Raw genomic sequence first — 14,515 nt, 5'->3', positions numbered from 1 at the left:
AGCTGCCTGTCAGGTGCTAGAGTCCGCCACATAACACAAGCACTCAGGTCACTCCACAGCAAGTACAAGTATGACTCAGTCATTGTCCATGCCGGTGTGAATGACCTGAGATGTACCTCCCTGGACTACATGAGAAGAGACATAAAGGAGCTCTCAGATTATGTAGCCCAGGCTGGTATGACCCTGACCCTGAGCAGTATCCTACCTTCACCAAGAATGATGCCACAATACAGAGACAAAATGATCAGTTTTAATAACTGGCTTAATTTCTGGTGTCATTCTAAGGGGATCCAATGTCTGTCTGTCTGGAATGACATGCTTGACAAGCCATGCTGCTTCGCAAGGGACGGCTTGCACCTGTCACCCCTGGGTTTCCGGATATTGGCAAAGGCTCTTGCCACCCCCATAGTGCCTTTTTTAGACAAGGCTCAAATTCTAAACCCACCGCCCTAGAAAACAATAATGGAAATAAACTAAGGGTAATGCTGCTCAATGCCAGAAGTCTAAATCTCAAGATGCACGCCCTCGAAGCCCTCCTCAGTATGGAGAACATCGATGTCTGTGCTGTGACTGAAACCTGGTTCAAGGCTCCTGACAGCACCCCGGAACTATCAGGTTTTACCTCATATCATGCGTTCCGGCCCCAAAACCCGGACCGTACCACAAAAGGAAGGGGTGTATCCATATTCATCAAGGATACCCACACCTCCAGGCTGGTGGCAACTCACGAAGCATCAGAGACCATTCAGGTGCAATTAACCATAGGCAAAACTGCTCTACAGTTTGTAGCATGTTACAGGCCACCCTCTCAAACTCAGGAACCCCACACAGCCTTCCTGAAGACACTGGAGAGTATAAATGTCTCTCCAAACACCATCATATTGGGTGACTTCAACTACCCAAACATAGACTGGGAACATTACTCAAGCCCCAATACCCTAGCCCAAAGGTTCCTGGAGTTCATAAACTCAAATGCTATGGAACAACTTGTCACCATTCCCACAAGAGGTGAAAATATACTAGACCTGATCATCACAAACATGGGAACAAAATGCTCCACACCAAAAGTATATCCCTCATTGGTGAGATCAGACCATAAACTAATCTCACTGGAGATCCACATCCCGCCCCTACCCCCAACAAAAAAGACCACAGTGAAGAACTTCTCAAAAGCCAACTTCACACTTCTTAAGACTGGTGTGGTATCCTTCAAGGCCCCTGAGCCATTGGAAACCACAACCCACGCTGCTGAATCCCTTACAAATGCTTTCTACGAGCACCTCCAAGATTGCATGGATCAAGCAATCCCAAATAAAATCAACACCCTTTCCACCAAAGGCAAGCGCCCGATCTGGTGGACCCCAGCCATAAACAAACTTTACAACAAGAGGAGAAAGCTACTACAAGATAGAGCAAAATCCCTAAAAGGGAAGACATCTCTGATCAATACTAGTAAAAAACTATGATCACTCATAAAATCATCCAAGGCCAACTTTGAGAGGAAAATCACCAAGGACTCAAAAGACAATCATAAGGCCTTCTTTAGCTATGTTAGAAATCTGGGTGGAAACTCCAAGATATGCTCAAAATTAGTCCAAAATGATACAAAAATCACTGAACCCACAGACATTGCAAACATACTGGCAGACAGGTTCAGTGAAAATTTCTCCCCCCCCCCCAAAAGGAGAAATATCTATCTCAGCAGAGTGTAGCCTCCCAATCATCTCAAATGCCCAGGTGAGAGCTGCTCTCTCTAAAGCTAAAAACACAGCATCAATGGGACCGGATGGTGTCCCCGGCTGTGTGCTATACGAACTCAATGAGGAACTAAACCCACACATAAGGCTGCTGTTTAATCTTAGCCTTACCACAGGATACGTACCCAAAGAGTGGCGTATGGCAACTGTGGTCCCACTCCACAAAGGCAGTGCTTCTACGGACCCTGGTAATTACCGCCCCATAAGCTTAACAAGCCTGGTCTGCAAAGCTATGGAGAGGATCATAATGGAACTCATAAATAAAGACATAGGGGACCTACAGACATTGGATCCTACCCAATTCGGCTTTGTCAAGGGCAGATCATGCCTCTTGAACTTGGGCGACTTTTTTGAAACAGTCACCAAGGCCATTGATGAGGGTAAGGCAGTTCACACAGCCTACCTTGACCTTGCAAAAGCTTTCGACACAATACCCCACTCGGGTATCATAGAAAAGCTCACCAGCTTAAATGTAAACCCATATGTCACAAGATGAGTGGCAAACTGGCTCAAGGACAGAACCCACAGGGTTAGAGTTGCTGGTGCCATGTCAGACTCCAAGCCGGTCACAAGCGGTGTCCCACAGGGCTCAGTCCTGGGCCCCCTCTTGTTCGGCATCTACTTTTCAGAAGTGCAGGCAAACATAGGAGGATTGTGGCTGACAAAGTCTACAGATGACTGCAAACTGGGCGCCATAGTTGAAAATCCATCAGACACAGATATCCTTCAGAGAGGTCTCATAGAAACGGATAACTGGTGCCAGAGCCATGGCCTTAAGCTAAACGCCAAAAAATGTATAGTCATACCCTTTGGTAAAAACAAGGTAACCCCAAGTTACCACATAGGTGGCAATCCATTAAGCACAGAAGAGGTTATCAGGGACCTGGGGACCCAAGTTGACAGTAACCTTTCTTTTGACACTCACATTGCCAAAGTGGTTAGGAGGACCTTCTACATTGCCCACCTGATTATGAAGGGATTCACATCCAGATCAAGGGAGGTCATTTTTCCCTGTACTCTTCACTTATCAGACCAATGATTGAGTACAATGCCCCATTCGAATGTATCTTACCCGACACCTGCAGCAATTGGAAAGACCCCAAAAGTTCCTCACCAAAAGGATAAAGGGGCTCAAAATATGCCATATGCTGCCCGACTGAAGAAACTCCAGCTCTATTCAGTCGCATACCGTCTGCTCAGAGATGACCTGTGCCTGACATACAAGGCCATGTCCAACCCGGAATTAATGGACATGCTCCACCTCAAAAAATCCAAATCCACCAGAGCCACAAGAGCAAGAGACTTAAACCTCAACACGGATATAAATAGGATGTGCTGGAGGGACAGATTCATCACCCAGAGACTCCCTATGCTGTGGAACAGAATCCCGGTCCATGTGAGACAGAGCACCTCGCTGGCTCTGTTCAAGAGGAATCTTGACCAGTGGATGGGAGATCATAGGTTTACCCTGGGGATCATCTCTGTATCACTGCTGGACAGAGGCACGGCAAACTAATGGGTATAGTATTCTTCAACCTAAGGGGTGGTGAAAGCCACACAACTCTGGCTAGGCTTATAAATGCCCTAGGGCAGATAGCCTAGTATGAACCTATGAACCTATGATTACAATTCACACAAATACTGCAGAATGATAGGAGTCTGAGCCTTAAAAGGCTAATGGTTCTTGTCTTGGCACCAGCTAAAAATCTTTTCCAGTTATGCACATATGATTTTCTAGGGGCAGGTTTCTTTTCTTCCTTTAATAACCAATAAATGTCCTTAGGAAAAAAGATATTAAAAATTCTATCATCCAGGCAGTGAACTGAAGAAGCTGAAGAAGATGAAGGATGTATACAAAAAAACTGTCCTATGTGAATAAATTGGTTCTTTGTGGAAGCCTGTGGTAATGGTCTTTGGCCATTCTCAAAAGAAGGGAGAGCTAATGTTTCCTGGTCCAAAAGGGAATCATCTCAAAGATTCTTGGAGAGTCCTTCTGAATCTTTAGAAGAACCCTGGTTATCAAAGGAAATGGTGGAAAAGCATACAGGAACTTTCCTGTCCATGGGAATGAAAAGGTATCTCTGTCTTCTAGGCCTTGGGTGAAAGGAGTCCTGAAGTAAAATTTTTTAACTGCCTGTTGTGGCTGGAGGCAAACATACCTGCTTGAGGAGTTCCTTACAGATGAATCAATTCCTAGAAAACCCTCAGGTGCAACTACCATTTGTGAAAGTCTGTCTTGGTCCTGGTCAGCTTGACTGCTCTGACGGACTGCAAGTAATCTGGAAGGACAGATTGTGCTTAATCACTAAGGCTCAGGCTACCACAGCTAGTCTTCAAAGGGGTTCCTCCCATTTGTTTATGTAACATATTACTGTGAAGTCTGGCCAAAGGAATCTTTACAGTAGTACAGGCCATGAAACCTAAAATTCTTAAGATATTCCCTCTGCAAATGCCAGAAACTGATTTGACTAGATTCCTCCCTATTTGTTTATGTTCCATCTCACTGTGGAGTTGTCTGTGATTACTAACAGAGGGCTTGAAGTCCAAAGATGGTTAAAGAGTTGATAACATTAATTAGTCAACAGTCATCGTTTCTTTGACATTTATGTGCTTTGATCTGTCTTGCTTTCTCCACAAGCCTTGGACACTGCTCCTCAAGCTAAATCTGATGCATCTGTGGTTACAGACTGAGTAGAGACTTGAAGGGAAGAAGGGATCCCTGGGATGAGATGCAATTAATACTGATCCACTAACCAGAGTAATTCATTTGTCACAAAGTTCATCAGTGGAATCTGAAATGAAATGGTTTAAAAGCCCAGGTTTGCACTTATTTAAGTTCTATGGATCCAGTGTTGGCACCCTGCAGACTACAAGAGCAACAGGAAGGAGAAAGAGGTACTCTAAGTGCATCCATTTTGATTTTTTCATAATTTATTGCTCTCTGCACTTGTTTTTGCCATTTTTAATTTACCTGCATTTATTTAAACTGTATCTGCCTTAATACTGCTACACATTCAAGTGTGCTAGCTTGTATTTCATTTAAAGTGTTTTTGCAAAAAGTTCTAAGCTTGTTTCCTGCCTTTCCTATAACTAGTCTAGTCCAGATGCAGATTTGCTGTATCTAAGACTGTTTTGTTCATTTCTAGCCCTCCAGAACTTTCTGTGTTGGAGGGAAGCTTTCTAGCTCATCAGTGAGAGTGGTAAGCACTAGGTAGTCTATCTACCACAAGAGGAGTGGTTTCTGGTCATTGCCCTACAATCATACCAGGAGGGGTGGTCACAACTAATAAGTACTGGTGCTGTTACTGCGTAGGAACAGCTAATGCTCTTCAATTTTTCCCTTAAAATGTGCTTGTTCTTTTATTTCTTGCACTTCAATTAGCTTAATCTGCTAGCACTTTAACAGGCTTTTGTAGCATTTATTGTAGCACACTTAGGTACTATCAGCATTAGCTGTTCCTACGCAGTAACAGCACCAGTACTTATTAGTTATGACCACCCCTCCTGGTATGATTGTAGGGCAATTTCCTGTGCTTTCTCCTGCTAACCTGGTGCACTTGGGCATTCTGAGACAGTGTGGCAACTGTCTAATGTACACAGACAAAGTATAGTTTTGTACCTACCATAAATGTAGATGTTTGAGTGTTCACCCTGCTGCAGTCATCACACTTGGGTTATCCTGCCATCAGGCGGTCCCGCAGTCAGCCCGAATTCCAAAGTCTTGGTCCGGCGTCAGTTGCTGTCGCTTCCTCCCTAATGCCAGTGCGCCAGGAGTATATAAGAGGCATCCAACGCCATTTTCTTCAGTTTTTCTTGCCCCAGATGTCAGGTGTCCCAATAGGTAGGCAAAATATATAAATATATATATATATATATATATATATATATATATATATATATATATACACATATAGCTATATAAAAATAAAACAAAACCCTTAGGCACAAGCAAATACACCACAGAGGTAGTATAGGATAGAGTGGTAGAGATAAGTTCAGCTAGTTCAGAGGGGATGGAGGGAGGGTAACCTGGACTGCAGCAGGGTGAACACTCAAACATCTACATTTATGGTAGGTAAAAAACTGTACTATGTTCATCGTGTTACCCTGCTGCAGTCATCACACTTGGGTTGAATCCCAAAGCTAAGGATGGGAGGTGGAGTCAGACAGGGTTAGAATAAGCTAGTAAGCCTTGCAAAACTGCAGTGGCAAAACCAGCTCTAGTCTTAGAGTATAGATGTAAGTGATAGTGTTTGGTGAAGGTGTGCACTGAACTCCAAGTAGCAGCTTCCAGAATATCCTTGGTTGGCACTACCCTGAGAAAGGCTGCTGATGTAGCTGTAGCCCTGGTAGAGTGGGACCTAATGTTAGCAGGTACTGGTTTCCCATGATGTGTGTAGCAGAAACGTATGCAATGTCCTATCCATTTAGAAATGGTCTGTTTTGAGATAGCTCTTCCTTGTGATCCTGTAGCATAGGCTACAAAAAGCTGGTCAGTTTTTCTGAAAGCCTTAGTTTTATCCAAGTAGTAATGTAATTGCCTGTGAATGCCCAAAGAGTGCAGGAGTCTTTCTCCTTTGTTCTGGGGATCTGGGAAGAAGGTGGGCAAGTGAATGGTTTGGTTTAGGGCCACACTGGATACCACCTTTGGTATAAAGGAAGGATTTGTTCGTAGAGAGACTCTGACTTGATGAAAAATGATGAAAGGTTCCACTGCCATTAGTGCCTGTAGCTCTGCGACTCTTCTAGCTGAGGTTATTGCTGGTAGTAGGGCAGTTTTCCATGAAAGAAATTTTAAATCAACAGAAAAAGCTGGTTCAAAGGGCGGTAGTGTAAGCTTTTCCAGAACAAAGTTGAGATTCCAAGTAGGTGTTGGAGCTCTCCTTGGCGGTCTTAAGTTCTTAGCCCCTCTGAGGATCAGTCTCAGGAGTGGATGTGAGAATAAAGGAGGATCCGTGCTGAAATTGCTGAGGCGTGGATCTTAATAGATGAAAAGGAAAGTCCTTTGTGTAACATCTCAGTTAAATATTGTAGAATCTGAGGGATGTTTGGATCAAGGGGGTTTAGGCCTTTAGCCTGGTTCCAGGCGCCAAATCTTTTCCATTTGTCTGAATAGGTTTTCCTGGTGCTGGGTCTCCTGGCCTCCAGAATGACATCTATAACAGCTTTGGATAAAGGTGTTGGCTGGTTGTTTAGGTAATTTGCCATGCAGCCAGGTTTAAAGTCTTGAGCTGGCTGTGTAGAATCTGATGATCTTGCTGGGTGAGCAGGTGAGGAATTTGTGGCAAAATCCATGGTGGGCTGTGGGCCATGTTCCTTAAAATTGGGTACCAATGCTGGCGTGGCCAGTCTGGTGCAACGAGTATCATTTGTGGTCTCTCTAATCTGACTTTCAGCAGTACCTTTGCTAGAAGAGGTAGTGGAGGGAAGGCATACACTGTTAATGTTTTCCAACTGAATGAGAGGGCGTCCACTTTCCAAGATAGTGGATGGAAGGTCCTTGTGCAAAATTTTTGAAGTTGGTGGTTGTGGGGGGCTTGCAAACAGATCTATGTCTGGGCGTCCCCATTTTTGAGCTATCATTGCAAATACTTGTGGATCTAGTTTCCATTCATGTGGATCCATGATGTTTCTGCTTAGGTCGTCTGCCAATGTGTTTTTCTGTCCTGGCAGGAATTGTGCTTGTAATTGAACCTGGTAAGACCGTGCATTGTTCCACAAGGTCATTGCTTGCCTGCATAGAGGGTAGGAACGTGTGCTTCCTTGCTTGTTTATGCACTACATGACTGTGGTATTGTCCGTCTTTATTAGTAGTTGTCCTGGGTGTAGAAGGTCCTTGAAAGCTGTTAGGGCATTCTGTACTGCTAGCATTTCTTTTTGATTGATATGCAGATGCCTCTGATCTGTAGTCCATTTGCCCTGAATGCAGTGCCCTGCCATGTGTGCTCCCCAGGCATAGTCCGATGCATCTGTTGTCATAGTTTGCCTGGCTGTGGGTAAGGTGAAAGGATGACCCTTGTTGAGGTGACATGCCTGTGCCCACCATAGAAACTCCTGTTGAAGGCAGGGAATGAGTGGTATCATTGTTTCCAAGCTGTGGCTGTGCTGAGTCCATACACTTTTCAGGTACCATTGTAATTTCCTCATATGCAATTTTGCAAATGGTATTAGTAGTATGCAAGATGCCATGAATCCCAAGGCCTGCAGAATTTTTCTTGCAGGGAGTTGGGTCTTTGTTGCCATTATTTTGAAATATTGAAACAGCTGTCGTTGCTTGTCTGGCGTGAGATAAGCCATCTGAACCGTTGTATTCAAGCTGGCACCCAGGAATATTATGTTTTGTGAGGGCACTAGTTTTGATTTATTTTTGTTTAATGTGTACCCTAGGCAACTTAGAAGGTGTTTGACAAATGCCAGATGCTTTAAAAGAATGTCTTTGCATTCTGCTTGAATAAGGCAGTCGTCCAGGTATGGGTATATTTGAATTCCTCTTTGTCTGCAGTATGCAATTACTGGTGCCAAGCATTTTGTGAAGACCCTGGGTGCAGTAGATAAGCCAAAGGGCAGTGCAGAGAATTGATAATGCTTTGAACCTGCAATGAAGCAGAGGTATCTTCTGCAATTTTGTCTGATAGGGATATGCGGGTATGCCTCCTTGAGGTCCAAAGTGACTAGCCAAGCATTCTTGCCCAGCATGGAAAGAAGCTGCTGTAGTGTTAGCATCTTGAATTTTGGTACTTGCAGATAGGTGTTCAGAATTGAAAGATCTAGAATGGGTCTCCATGCTTTGCCCTTTCTTGGGACTAGGAAGAGTCTTGAGTAAAATCCTTGTCCTTGCTCCTGTGTAGGTACATGCTGAATGGCTCTCATGTTCATAAGAGCTGTAATTTGTTTTTGTGCCTCTGCCCATTGATTTGGTGGCAGGTTTGGCATTCCTTTGTTCCTTGGTAAGGTATGAAAGTGGAATCTGTATCCTTGAAAGACAATGTTTAGAACCCATTTGTCTTTTGTGATGATGTGCCAGTTGTCTGCAAAAAATGCTAGTTTTCCTCCCAAGGGAGTTGCCAGGAGAGATTTGCTTGGTAGTTTGAGGATAGAGTCATTGTGTTTGTCTTCTGCTAGCTTGGGGCCTGTCTTCTCCTCCTTTCTGGGTAGCAGAACCCCATTGGCAAGGTTTGTAAGGGCCCTGTGACTGACCTCTGCCCCTTGGGTGTCTGTATTTACCCCTCTGTGATCTGTCTGAAGCTGGAAAGGACCAGTTTTTTGTTGGCCAATTTCTGCTAAATCGAGGGAATTGTACCTGCAAAAAATCCTTGACCGTTTGCATAGACTTTGCCTTATCCTCCATTTTCTTTAAAACCTCTTCTGCTTTGATACCAAATAATACATCCTGTTGTAAAGGTGCATCCAATAATTTTGCTTTAACATGGTCAGGGAGGGTTTGTTCTTTTAACCAAGCATGCCTATGTATGACAGAGCCAGTAACAGCTGCTCTACAAGAAGCTTCCAATGAGTCAAATCCGCATTGTAAAGTATGTTTCCCCACCTCTTCAGCTGCATGCAACAGATCCTGCATTTCTTTGAATTCAGGCAGTTCTGAATGTGTGCTCATTTTTTGTTTTAACTGAGACATTAGAAATTGTTGATATTTCAACATGTGAAACTGGCAATTTAATGCTCTCATAGCCAGAGTAGCTGAGGTGTATATTTTCTTGCCCCATCTAACTAGGGCTCTGGAATCCCTTTCAGAGGGCACATGATTTTTAGCCATAGAAGCTTTTGCTCCCTTTGGACCCTGGGAAATTGTTTCTGGGTCAGCTACAGGGCTTTTATAAAGGAATTTGTGTGAGTCAGGTACTCTGTAGAATCTGTCTGGTTTGGCTGGAGCAGGAGGAAGAGAGTCTGGATTTAAACTAGACTCCAAGTAAACATCATCCACAATATTCAGAACAGGAGGGATAGCAAGAGGTCTGTGCTGGGGTAGTAAAAGGAACTCTCGGAGCCTTTTCTTAGAATCTGAGTAATCCTGGCCTTCCCAGTGGAAATGTTCCCTCATGGTATGTAAAGTCTCCCCAAAGGAGTAGTCTTCAGGGGGAGATGCTGAGGGAATAGAGTCTTCAGCATCAGAATCTTCATAAGGTGGAAAAGTGTAATCCTGTTCCTCAGAAGAATCTGAGGAGAGAGAAACCTGGTCAGAGGATACATAATCCTCCTCTTGTCTTGGTCTTTTATCAGGAGGGGGATGGGAACCCCTGATAAGGGTAATCAAATCTTCAGCCATCTTAAGCATCTGTTTCTTAGGCATGGGGCCTTTAACTGTAGACTGATGTACAGTTTTCTTTGGTTTTAAAGGAGTTTTAAGTTTAGCATAAGATTTAATGGTGAGTGTAGTCGGTCTGAAGACACCTTCAGAAACCGAAGGTGTTTTCGTTGCACTGGTGTCTAGTTCTGCTCTGGTGTCGGTAGAAGGCTGCGTCGGTCTAGTAGACTCCGCATGGGAATCCACAGCTGTGTGGGGTTCCAGCTCTGCGGTCGTCAGGGGCTGCGTAGGCGCCTCACTGAAAACCGGAGAACCGGCGACAGGCCCAGCTGAGGCCTCGGTGTCTGGCTTATTCCTAGACTGCCTGTCCTTATCCTTGCGTTTTTTATGAGTGGCAGTCATCGGCTGCTCCAACAACATGATATAATTAAATTTCCTACCAAAGTAATGCCATGCGAAGTCAAAACGGCGTTTGATAGTTCGTTTATTAAACCTAGCGCAAAACCGACAACCTGTGACATCGTGGTCTGGGCCTAGGCAAGGAATACAATAGGAATGGAAGTCCTTATGAGGTATTTGCTTCCCACAAGAAATGCAATTGTTAACTTTTTCTGACATCGGACTGAGGCAAGAAAATGTTCCCCAATGGGGTACTTAGCTTTATTGAAGACTTCGGACTGAAATTCAAATCGAAAATCTCAGGTGTCGGTCGACCGGCACTTGCGAACTGCTTCTGCTTCGGGCACCATGCGGCAAGAAAGACTGGAGAAAATGGCACTGGATGCCTCTTATATACCCCTGGTGCACTGACGTCAGGGAGGAAGCAACAGCAACCGACGCCAGCCCAAGACTTTGGAATTCGGGCCGACTGCGGGACCGCCTGACGGTAGAATAACCCAAGTGTGATGACTGCAGCAGGGTAACACAATGAACATCCCTCTCCTCTTACCTCCCAACACTCATACATGTGAGAGATGCACTTATATCACCAAACTGGAAGCAGTGCACACTCCAACCAAGACCAGACTAGCTGGTCAAGAGGAGAAGGTCAACACCTGCAACTCACTACATAGAACACACAGCCCTCCAGAACACCAACCATCACAACCCACACATAGAAGCACAAACCATACACCCATCTTCGCGTAGGGTCTTAATAAAAATGTACCCATACAACAGAGACCCCCCCCGAGACAGAAATGCACTCAACCACCACAATGCAACAGCAACCCCAGAACACCCAGCTCACCACCACAGTGTGCCCCTCAACCTAAGCCCTTAAGGCAAAACACTTTGCCCAATGTACTAATCACAGGAGACTCAACTGTGAGGCAGAATGTGACAGTCAGTTGTCTATCAGGTGCCAGGATCTGCCACATAACACATGCACTCAGGTCACTCCACAACAAGTACAAATATGACTCAGTCATTGTCCATGTGTGCGTGAATGACCTGAGACATGCCTTCTTGGACTAAAGGAAAGGGATATGATGGAACTCTCGGATTATGTGGCCCAAGCAGGTATGACCCTAGCCCCGAGAAGTATTCAACCGTCCCCCAGACTGATACCACAGTATGAGCAGAAAATGACTGGCTTCAACAATTGGCTAAGTTTCTGGTGTCATTCTGAGGGGATCCAGTACCTGTCTGCCTGGGATGACATGAGCGACAGACCTCGATGCTTTGCCAGAGATGGCCTGCATCTGTCAGCCCTGGGATTCTGGGAACTGGCTAAGGCTCTTGCCACCCCTATAGTGCCTTTTTAGGCAGTGTTCCCAAGACCAAAATTCCACTGTAACAGCTACAAACAAATGCAATCTCAGGGTCATGCTGCTCAATGCTAGAAGTCTAAATCTCAAACTGCACTTGCTCAACGCTCTTCTCAAAATGGAGAATGTCGACATCTGTGCTGTAACGAAAACCTGGTTTAAAGAGGCAGAAAGCACCCCTGCGCTCCCAGGCTACAACTCATTCCATTCCTTTCAGCCCCAGAATATGGCCGGAAGCTCCAAAGGCGGTGGTGTCTCCATATTCTTAAAGGATACGCACACCTCTAGACTGGTAGCCCAGCATAATGCATCTGAGATACTTCAGGTACAGCTAACACTGGTAAGATGGCAATACAAGTCATAGCCTGCTACAGAACCCCAACCATTTCCCTGGACTCTCACTCCAAGTTCCTAAGCACCCTCGAATCTATCAAGGTCCAACCCAATACTCTCATACTGGGTGACTTCAACTACCCTTCCATCAACTGTGAAAACTATTCAAGTACCAATGTACAGGCCCAATGCTTTCTGGAATTTATCAATTCCAATGCCCTAGACCAGCTCATTCTGACCCCCACTAGAGGAAGCAACAACCTCGACCTGGTTATCACCAACATGGGAGACCATTGCTCCACACCTATAGTCATTTCCTCCCTGATTAAATCTGACCACAAACTGATCACCATGGAAATCTCCATCTCACCTACACCCTCCGCTAGGGTGACCACCCTAAAAAACTTCTCTAAAGCCGACTTTGAGCTCCTAAAAACAGAGGTGGCTAACTCCTCAGCACCCATGCCAATGGAAAATAGCTGTATGACTGCCAAATCATACACCAATACACTGTACGAGCACATACACAAATGTATGGACCTTGCCATACCAAAAAGAACTAAGACACTCTCCTCTAAAAACAGGAAACCAATTTGGTGGTCCCCAGCCATAAATAAACTCTACAACAGAAGAAAGAACCTGTTGCAGAAAAAAATGAAGTCATAAGATTGGAAAACCTCCCTTATCAGTCTCAACAAAAAGCTGAGATCCCTTATCAAATCCTCTAAAGCCAGGTATGAAGGCAGAATTGCAGCTGACACAAAAAAAAAAATCACAAAGCCTTCTATAGCTATATCAAAAACCTCCAAGGCAATACCCACGTTTGCTCTGAGTTACTGCACAATGGCACCTCCTATACTGAGCCAACAGATATAGGCAACATACTGGCCATCAGATTCAGTGCCAACTTTACCCCTCTCTTCCCCCCCAAGGGCCCTATCACAATACCAGAAGAAACCCTGGTACCCACCATTTCTGCAGCACAGGTAAAAGCTGCATTGTCCAAAGCCAAGAATACAGTGTCCAAGGGACCTGATAATATCCCTGGCTGTGTCCTACATGAGCTACAAAATGAACTGGCACCACATCTGTGTGCCCTGTTCAGTCACAGCCTTACTTCAGGCTATGTTCATAACAAATGGCACACTTCTACAGTCATCCCGGTGCATAAAGAAGTCCAGTGGGACAATCGTGGATCAGAGTGTCCCTCGGGGACACCCCCACCGGGGGAAAGAGGACGAAATAGCTACTGCACTTGTTGTTCGATGGGGAGGCGAAAAGATCACAGCAAGGCTGGCCCCAGTGGCTGAAGATTTCTGTCGCCACCTCGGGGTTGAGGGATCCACTTGTGAGGCAGGAGGATGCATCTGCTCAGTTTGTCTGCAATTATGTTGGAGCTCCCCAGAATATGCATTGCTATCAGAAAGTGGTTGGAAGCTATTGCCCACTGCCAAATTCTCATGGCCTCTTGACACAGAGGGTAGGACTTGGTTTCTCCTTGCTTGTTGATATACCAGACCACTGACATATTGTCTGACTGAATTGCAATTGTCCCAGACTGGAGAACCAGATGAAATGCCTGCTAACAGCACCACTCATGATTCTAGAATGTTGATATGCATGTTGGCCACTAAGGTGGACCATGCACCTTGGACTGTCTTTCCCTGGAAATGGCTGCCCCACCCGATCAAGAAAGCATCCATGGTCACAATGGCCCTGGGCTGAGGGGGACTGGAATGGGCGACTCCAAAGTTCTGCATCTCGCCTCATCCACCAAAGAAAGTCCTGCTTGCAGGAGTTGGTTATGTGAATCTGGTAACTGACGGGGTGGTAGTTTGGGACCCACTGAGAAAGGAGGAGTCATTGCAGGATTCACATGTGTAGCTTCGCAGGGGCACTATCAGAATTGAAGCTTCCATGGATTTTGGGGCCTGAAGAACCTCCTTTGCTGAAACTTTTGTTTGACAAAGTATCACCCAGAGCTGCAGCCTCAGTCGCTGGAGTCTGTGGATTGGGAGTGACACCAGACAGGACCAGGTATTGAAAACTGCTCCGATGAATTCTATTTGTTGTGTAGAAGTAAGGTTTGATTTGAAAACTGCTCTGATGAATTCTATTTGTTATGTAGGAGTAAGGTTTGATTTCTTCCAATGTATTATTCCCAAAGTTTTTGCCAGAGAGAGCGTATAATACAGGGCTGTTACCAGAAGATGTTTGGTGGGGGCGGTGAGGAGCCGGTTGTCCAAATATGGAAACACCCAGAATCCTTGTAGTCTCAAATGAGCTGTGACCACTGCCATGCACTTCGTGAGCACTCTGGGGGCTGTAGGGAGACCAAACAGCAGGGCACAAAACTGACAGTGACTGGCTCCTAGCCAGAAGCGAAGCAGACTCCT

This window comes from Protopterus annectens, chromosome 3.part0 (assembly GCF_019279795.1).
Source record: "Protopterus annectens isolate FY-2018-M chromosome 3.part0, PAN1.0, whole genome shotgun sequence".
Classification (NCBI taxonomy): Eukaryota; Metazoa; Chordata; order Ceratodontiformes; family Protopteridae; genus Protopterus; species Protopterus annectens.
This window is presented reverse-complemented; position numbering follows the sequence as displayed.